Genomic DNA, 8,533 nt, shown 5'->3' with positions numbered 1-8,533 from the left:
AGGCCAGCTGTCCGCACTTCGCTCTCTCTGAAGGCTATGAACAATGTAATTGCCAGCACTTAGGAGTTACCACATAGCTCTTTCTAAGCAAGCACACCTATTCTTAAGGCAAAAGCATTACAGAGAAAATGTATAGAAGAACCTAACCACGAATTAAAAGCTCACCAGAGGTCATCCATCAGTCTTATAGGCCCCAGTAGGTCAAGTCCTTCCAACCCTTCCACAAAGATTGGGATGGGGAGCTTTGAACAGAACCTTCTGTTCACTGGAATGGGAGCCCTGTATCTGTTAAAACTCAGTATATGTATCCAAAAGGCCTTTCTTTGTCTACTGGTCTCTGGAGACTCCAGTTTAAAATAGTGTGTGTGTGAACTTTCCCAAATGGTGGTACCTCTCGGGGTTGGGGGTTACAACCTGAGTGATTTGTTTCAATCACCACCCACTGCTTTTTGTTCCTGGAAGAGCTGTGATAGCCATTCACCCAGGGAGTAGAACACAACCATACAAAAACCATTCAGTTAGCACAATGGATCCCAAAGATATTGCCTAGCATTGCAATATCTGTCATATCTCCCCCTTAGAGAGAGAACCTACAATCCCAGCCCCCAATAGTATATAGACTTAATGCCATAAGATCTTGCAAGGATATTGCTGGATATCTGTCACATCCCTGGAGTATTAACTCAGATAATGAAGAATCATCCTTAATGGGAAATATTTCCCCATGCATCAAGCCCAAATATATTACAGCTGCTTTTTAATGTCAAATGCCATAAATTCCTAGATTGTAAGACTTACAGTATAACACCACTTAAATCCCTGACTTCCTGCTTCAGGGCCAGATCCAAAGCCCACTGAAAGGAGTGGAAAGACACCCAGTGACTTCAATAGGGTTTGAATCAGGTCCTGGGATATTATTTCATGCGGTGGTTTGAATTTCCAGTTAACCAGGCTATACAATTGCATGTCCTGCTTGGCTAGTCTGCACCACAACCATGGGCCTGAACCAAAGCCCGTTGAAGTCAATCAAAGGACTCCAGTGGACTTTGAGCTGGGCCCCAGCGTGAACCCATGAAATGGGGATAGTGTGGAATGGCTGTTGCTCTCTTTACCAGAAGAGTACAGGGTGGGGATGCCTCTGAGATCATTTGAGCTTGAGAAAAGCTGGCTCCCTCCATAGAAAATTCCAGACTGTGTTGACAAATACGCTGACTGCAGTTGTGCTACTGTAGTGTTCCAAGTGTAGACAAGCCAACAGTATCCATATTGATGACTGACAGGATTTAGGGGCTTGAATGAGGATTACCAGCTGCCACCTTCCACCCCAGAGGTGGCCGTGTTCCAGTAGTGGAGGGAAGCCATTTGTATATGGAGTTTGGAGTCCTGTGTCATGAAAGATGCTCTGAATAAAGTCCTTTTTTCAAACACACCCCATGGAAATTGCCTAAGGAAGTTGTGGAATCTCCATCTCTAGAGATATTTAAGAGTAGGTTAGATAAATGTCTATCCGGGATGGTCTAGACAGTATTTGGTCCTGCCATGAGGGCAGGGGATTGGACTTGATTACCTCTCGAACTCCCTTCCAGCTCTACAATCTATGAAATGCAGCCTTTTCTGGGCTAGAAGGTGGTAGCTGCTTAACCCCAAACCTGCCAGTCACCATAACAAAAATCCTTAGGAAAATAGATGTGTATATCATGATCTACGTGGCGCACGGACACATGGCTGCATGAATGCATCCCAGGCACGTCCCCACTGCCTCTGATTAAAGGACAGCCGGAGCTGTGACAGTGGCTCCGAACTGTCACAGCACTGCCCTTTGATGGCTCTGAAGTAGACAGAATGATGTTTGAAATCTCAGGGGCTATTTCTGTGGCTTGTCTCCCACAGGAGTATCAGCACCTCGACATTTCCTCATGCTTGCAAGTTCCTGTGTCTCACACAGCAGGGCTATTTACAACTGTCTGATACAGCCTCTTCCCAGGGAGAGGAAGATGCTTCTAAACTGCGCTGTTCTCATTCAGTTGACTAGATTCTGATCTTTCCTATATGCAGTTCAATCCAGAGTAATTCAACTGACTTCAGTGCAGAAACCGGTTCTTGGTGAGCAAGCACTGAGCCACTGTGCTGTGCACAGGCCCTGTTTACATAGAAATACAAAAACGAGGGTCTGTCTCCTTCACACCAGTACACACGGCTGGCTGGATCAGCATTTACAGCTTGCTTGCTGGTGCTTTTTAAAGGGTAGTGAGACATCTGCTATAGGCTATCCTGGGATTGGAAACGGATGTGTGATACAACTTCCGGACAGCTCTGGGGCAGAGCTGTGTCTTTCCAGCACACCAATATTTGTGCTGGGGGAACAGCTGGTCTCTCCTATTAAAACCACTTGTGCCGTGGGTTACACTTGACTCTGGGGCATGTGTGTTCTTAGCATAGCGGCATGGGGAGTTAGAGATTTTGCATGGAGCTGCAGGTCTGGGACAAACTCAGTCTTCTCTTAGGACAGCATTGTTGAGTGGATTACACCCAGCTGGATCTTCCCATAGAGCAGCATGTGGGAGGGGCTGCAGTGGGATCTGGAATACTGGCACACAATGTGGGTTCTGCTTAGATTGATTAAACAGGGTCTTCCACTACAGTGGGATATGGTGTTTGCTGGGTTTCAGTGTGGCCCAGCTGGGGCTGAGGGCACCTGACAGAGGTTGCCTGTGGCTCTGCATCAGCACTGAAGGGACAGCATGCGATATTCCCTGTTAAGTAGTTGTAGCTGCAGCTGAATCTGATATGGAGCTGCAGCCTATCAATGGAAGAGGGGCATTGAGATCACACTCCTAGGAGTCCTCAGTGCCACTAAAGAGCTGCTGCTTGTGTCTGTGTTTAGTTGGAGACTTTGACTTCTGTTTCAAAAGGGGAAAGTCAGGCTAGTGCTCTGTTATCAACAGCCCAGACAGGCAACCTGCCACAAGTCCCTAGAACAGTCACTAATTTTAGCCGGTCCTGCTAATCAGGAACACCAAATGGAACGCCAAAGTCCTGGAGGGCCAGAGGGTAGGACCTGAAATCAAGGCCAGGATACGACTGTCATATTTCCCGACTTGTGATATGATGGGGAGGAGAGATCTTCCACTAAGCACTAAAGCTCGAGGGGTGTACACAATATGCTGCACGTGAGAAAGGATTATTGTGTAACCAGATGGACAATGGAACCTGGCAGCATGGCTGGAGTACAGCAGAGCACCCTGGGGTATAATGCTGGTGCCACGGGAGGTTGGGGTGTGTGTCTCTGCATCTATCTTCGAATTAGAACATCCTCCTGCACTCTGACGCTGGGGGGACAGCGCGGGGGGTGGTGAATCCTGGTGCTAACATGCTCTTTCTCAGCTTTCCTTGCTCCTTTCTGATTCGTGAGAGAGAGAAACACACAGCGTCAGTGTCTCAGCAGGACTGGAGAAAGCTAGCGGTGAAAGCTAAGAAGAGTTATGGTTGCGAGAGCCAGACGCTAGATAACACCAGTGTCATAAATAGATGGTAAAGGGTTAATGTCTCTTGTTCCTGTAAAGGGTTAACAAGCTCAGTAAACCTGGCTGACACCTGACCAAAGAACCAATCGGGAGACAAGATACTTTCAAATCTGGGTGGAGGGAAGTCTTTGTTTTGTGCTGTTTTCTTTGTCCTCTGTTCTCCCTGGGGTCTAAGAAGGACCAGACATGTATACAGACTCTCCAATCTTTCTAAAAAAGTCTCTTCTATTCAATACTGTAAGTACTAGATAGCAGGCAGATTAGGCATTTGTTTGTTTTCTTTATTGCAAATGTGTATTTTGCTGGAAGGATTTTAACTCTGTTTGCTGTAACTTGTATACTTAGGCTGGGAGGGGGAGTCCCTCTGGTCTAGGTGAAGCTGAAAGACTCTGTAACATAGTCCATCTTGATTTTACAGAGATACTTTTTTCTTTCTTTAATTAAAAGCTTTTCTTTTAAGAACCTGATTGATTTTTTTTTTTATTCTTGTGTGAGACCCCAGGGGACGGGGTCTAGACTCACCCGGGATTGGTGGGAGGGGAAAGGAGAGAGGTAGGAAGGGAAAGGTTAATTTCTCTCTGTGTTAGGATCACTGTCTCTCTCTCAGGAAGAGTCTGAGAGGGGGAGAGAAGGAGAGGGGAAGGTGAATTTCCTCTCTGTTTTAAGATTCAAGGAATTTGAATCATAGTGATCTCCCAGTGTAACCCAGAGAAGGGAAAATCTGGGAGGAAGAAAGGAAGGGGGAATGGTTTATTTCCCTTTGTTTTAAGACCCAGGGGGTTTGGGTCTTGGGTCCCCCAGGGAAGGTTTTGGGGGACAGAGTGTACCCAAACACTATATTTTGGGTTGGTGGCAGCGTGATAAGATCTAAGCTAGGAATTAAGCTTAGAAGGAAACAGGCAGGTCCCCACTTTCTGGATGCTAAAGTTCAAAGTGGGAAACAGACCCTGACAACCAGTATCAGTGCAGGCCAGTTATCCTGGATGGAGCTGCACTTCTGCTTATTTAGTGGGGGCAGAGGGTGGGGGAGATGCTCTGTGGAATATAATGTGTGTTCCTATAGCATCTACCAGCTGAAGAACTCCCAGCAGTTTACAAACAATGAACAGATTTCCCACTGCCCTGCCTGTATTAATGTGAGCCCCTTCTGCAGATAAGGGAAGGGGGGAAGCATCCCCAAGGCCTCAGTGAGTCAGCAGGAGAGCAGGGGGTAGATCTCGTGTCTCCTGATGTTCAATCCCCTGCTCTGACCACTAGACCCTGCTCCCTTCATTTCTTTGTGGGGGTGGCACTGCTTTGCAACAGGAAGCACAGGGGGTCTCCGTGGAGCTCTCTAGATGTGCAGGAGGCTGGCCAGGTGGGGCAGACCCAGGACAGGCACCTGGATGGGCAATGTTAATATTCTGGTGTGCATGCTGTGGGATGGGGAGATGTGGGGAGACAGCTCAGGGGAAGAAGGAAGCTCTCTCCATGCACATGGGTTGCAGCAGGGGTGAGTTACAGACATCTGAGTTCAGCCCCACAGCTGATGTCAATTGGTGTAGCTCTGCTGACGTGATACTGATTTACAGATCCAGATGTGGTCCCTGGGCTCAGGTGCTCATGCAGGAACAGCCTGGGAGGTTTCTTTGTTTTATTTCTGCTTTTGCTTTGCTCAAATATAAAGCAAGAGGCAAATGGATTCAGCGCTGTCACCGGCCAGTTACAGAGAACACAGCGTGCAACCTAGGCAGGGGGCTGTCATTGGTTAACTTAAAGACGTCAGATAACTAGTTTCAGAAGTAAATGAAATACCTTGCATTTCATTAAAAGAAAGGGGTGGGGAAGGCATCGTTAAGTGCCCAGAACTGGCACACAGGCTTCAGTGTAGCAAAACCCACATGGCAAACCCCACAACCTGTATCAAGATTAGCTGGAGACTTAAACACATAGTGGAGTCAGTGAAGTTTGCATAAACTTACCTAAGACAGAAAGGGTGTATGAGGGGGACACGGGGAGGTTTCTAATCAGCTGTCTGCATTCACATGGTTTGCTGTTAGGGGAGAGGCATGTCATTAACGATTATAAACAATCACATGGCATGCATCTACCAAGCTGTAATTCACATGGGGCAAATGTATATATAATTTCAGTCCATCTGCTCAACAGAACAGAAACTATCACCACACTGGGTGAAGCCTGGAGAACTTGGGGTTGGGGGGAGTTAGAGAGTGTATGTGCATGTGCATGTGTCCCATAGGGGACCGCCTCGGAGCAGGTACTACCAGGCACTACGGAAAGGTGCGGGAGACTGTGCCACAGTGGCTAAGCCCCTCTACCTGTGCTCGTGACAAAACGGGACAGCAATGTGTCCACCTGTCTTGGTCCTCTGCTGACTTGTCACTCTGGGCATAGTGCTGGTTGGTCTCTAATATCCGTGGGGCCACTTGGAATCCCCAAACTCACCATCTCCAAAGCAAGGCAGTTCCTGCTGGTGAAGTACCCCCCACTCCATGACTGTCAGCACCTTCCTGCTCAGCCTCTCATCTTGATTCCTTCACCATCACCCCCTTACATGCGTTGTGAAGATGCTGTACCACAGGTCTCTTGCTACCACCTCCCATCCCCACTTGAGCTCCTTGAAGCCTGGCCAGGTGGGACTATAGTGGGGAGCGTCATGTGCGTAGGGCAGCTGGAGACCCAGCCTTGGGTGGCAAGAGAGCTGGAAGGAGCCCTGTGCATCTCACTCTGCAGAAGACCCAACCAGGGCCGTCCTTACCCATATGCAAGCTATGCAGCTGCATAGGACATCAGGAAATTTGGGGCACCAAATTGTCCCAAATTTCCTGGTGTCCTACGCAGTGGCATACTGCTCCAGCGGCCAGCCTGATCCTCCTGGCTGGCTGAGCTGCCCCCGCCTCTTTCTGCCCCAGCCTCACCCCCACTCCACCCCTTCCCCTGAGCTATGTCTCGGGGGACTGCAGCAGAGTCGGACATGCCCTGCACTCACCAGGCAGCAGGAAGTGGAGTGACCCGGCCCCAGCCCACTCAACTCCACAAGCTCATACTGGGGAGTGGTTCCCCTCTGCCCCCCCAAGCCTGCTCTTGCCCCCCACAGACCTTGGGTGCAGTCCTTCCACCTCCCTCCCCCCGTGCAGAGGCCTGGGGCCAGCCTTCCCCTCCCTCCCCCCATGGGGGTGCTGCATAGGGCACCACAATGTCTAGGGATGGCCCTGAACCCAACACAACCTTGGGTCACTTCAGCTGGTGGCTCCTTGACTTCAATACAAGTTCAGCCCCTCCCTCTACCATGCAGCAGACTCAGGGTGTAAGTCAGGGCTGTAGCCCATGCACTTCATTCCTTTCCTCTGTTATCTCACTCTGTCCCACTTCACCTTTGCTGCTTCTGCTCCATTCCCCCTCTGTCTCCTCTCCATCAGGCCTCACTTTCCTCCTGCTCCCCTCTCTCCATGACGCCTCTATCCTTCCCCCGTTCCTTTCTCTCTCCTCATTCGCTGTCTTCTTTTTCTGACCTCCAGCCACAGCTGGTCTTGTCCATCTCTATCTGACTCTGCTCTTCCAAATGCAGGCCCCTGCACCAAGTCCCAAAGGCACCCGCCAGCTCTGGCTGACCCTGGGTTGGAGCAGACAATGTTTACATGTGGTTTGCCCGCTGTGTGAAATGAGATGACAGCATCCCGATAGGGCCTGCTCTCCTCTGCTAATGCAAGGAGACAAGCTGCGTCTGCAGGCAGAGCTGCCTTCTCTGACAATTTCTCACCCACAAAACCATTCTCCTTCTCAGCTCTCATAGCGGTTATCTAACTCAGAGGCCCTGGGAAACCACGGGAGGAGAAGTGAAGTTAGCCAATGAGGGGATGTCTACATTGCAATTAAAAACCTGCACCTGGCCTGTGCCAGCTCCCTTGGGCTCAGACTGGGGGGCTGCTTAATTGCTATGAGCTCTGGGGGGCCCTCCCACCTTGCAGAGTCCTAGAGCCTGGGCTCCTGTCAAGGTTTTTTCCCCACTTTGAACTTTAGAGTACAAGAAGTGGGGACCTGCATGAACACTTCTAAGCTTAATTACCGGCTTAGGTCTGGTACGCTGCCACCAGCCAGAATTTAGTGTCTGGCACACTTTCTGTTCCCCCAAAACCTTCCCTGGGGAACACAGACCCAAACCCCTTGGGTCTTAAAACAAGGAGAAATTAACCATCTCACTCCTTTTCCCCCCTGACTTTCCCCTCCCTGGGTTGCCTTGAGAGGCTTCACACCAATCCAAACTCCTTGGATCTTAAAACAAGGAGGAATTAACCATCCCCCCTCCTTTCCCCCCCCCCCCCAATCCCTGGTGAGTTTGGACTCAATCCCTTGGATTTTAAAACAAGGAAAAATCAATCAAGTTCTTAAAAAGAAAGCTTTTAATTAAAGAAAGAAAAGGTAAAAATTATCTCTGTAAAATAAGGATGGATAATGCTTTACAATGTACTCAGATTCATATAGACTAGAGGGACCCCCACCCCCAGCCTCAGATTCAAAGTTACAGCAAACAGAGGTAAAAATACTTCCAGCAAAAAGACACATTTACACGCTGAGAAAACAAACATAAGACTAATCCGCCTTGCCTGGCTATTACTTACAATTTTGAAACATGAAAGACCGATTCAGAAAGATTGGGAAAGCCTGGGTGTATGTCTGGTCCCTCTTAGCCCCAAGAGCGAACAACGAACAAAACAAACAGCACAATCAAAGACTTCCCTCCACCAAGATTTGAAAGTATCTTGTCCCCCTATTGGTCATTTGGTCAGGTGTCAGCCAGGTTTACTGAGCTTCTTAACCCTTTACAGGTAAAAGAGACATTAACCCTTAACTATCTGTTTATGACAGCTCCAGAACAACCCCAAATATCTACAGCTCAGTAAAACGGCCCTGGGGCCAGAGCCCTGCAAGCCCGAGTCCGCTGGCATGGGCTAGCTGCAGGCTTTTAACTGCAGTGTAGACACTCTGAATGGCTTAGCACTGGTGTGCAG

This window comes from Gopherus evgoodei, chromosome 10 (assembly GCF_007399415.2).
Source record: "Gopherus evgoodei ecotype Sinaloan lineage chromosome 10, rGopEvg1_v1.p, whole genome shotgun sequence".
NCBI lineage: Eukaryota > Metazoa > Chordata > Testudines > Testudinidae > Gopherus > Gopherus evgoodei.
Note: the sequence above shows the minus strand (reverse complement) of the source record.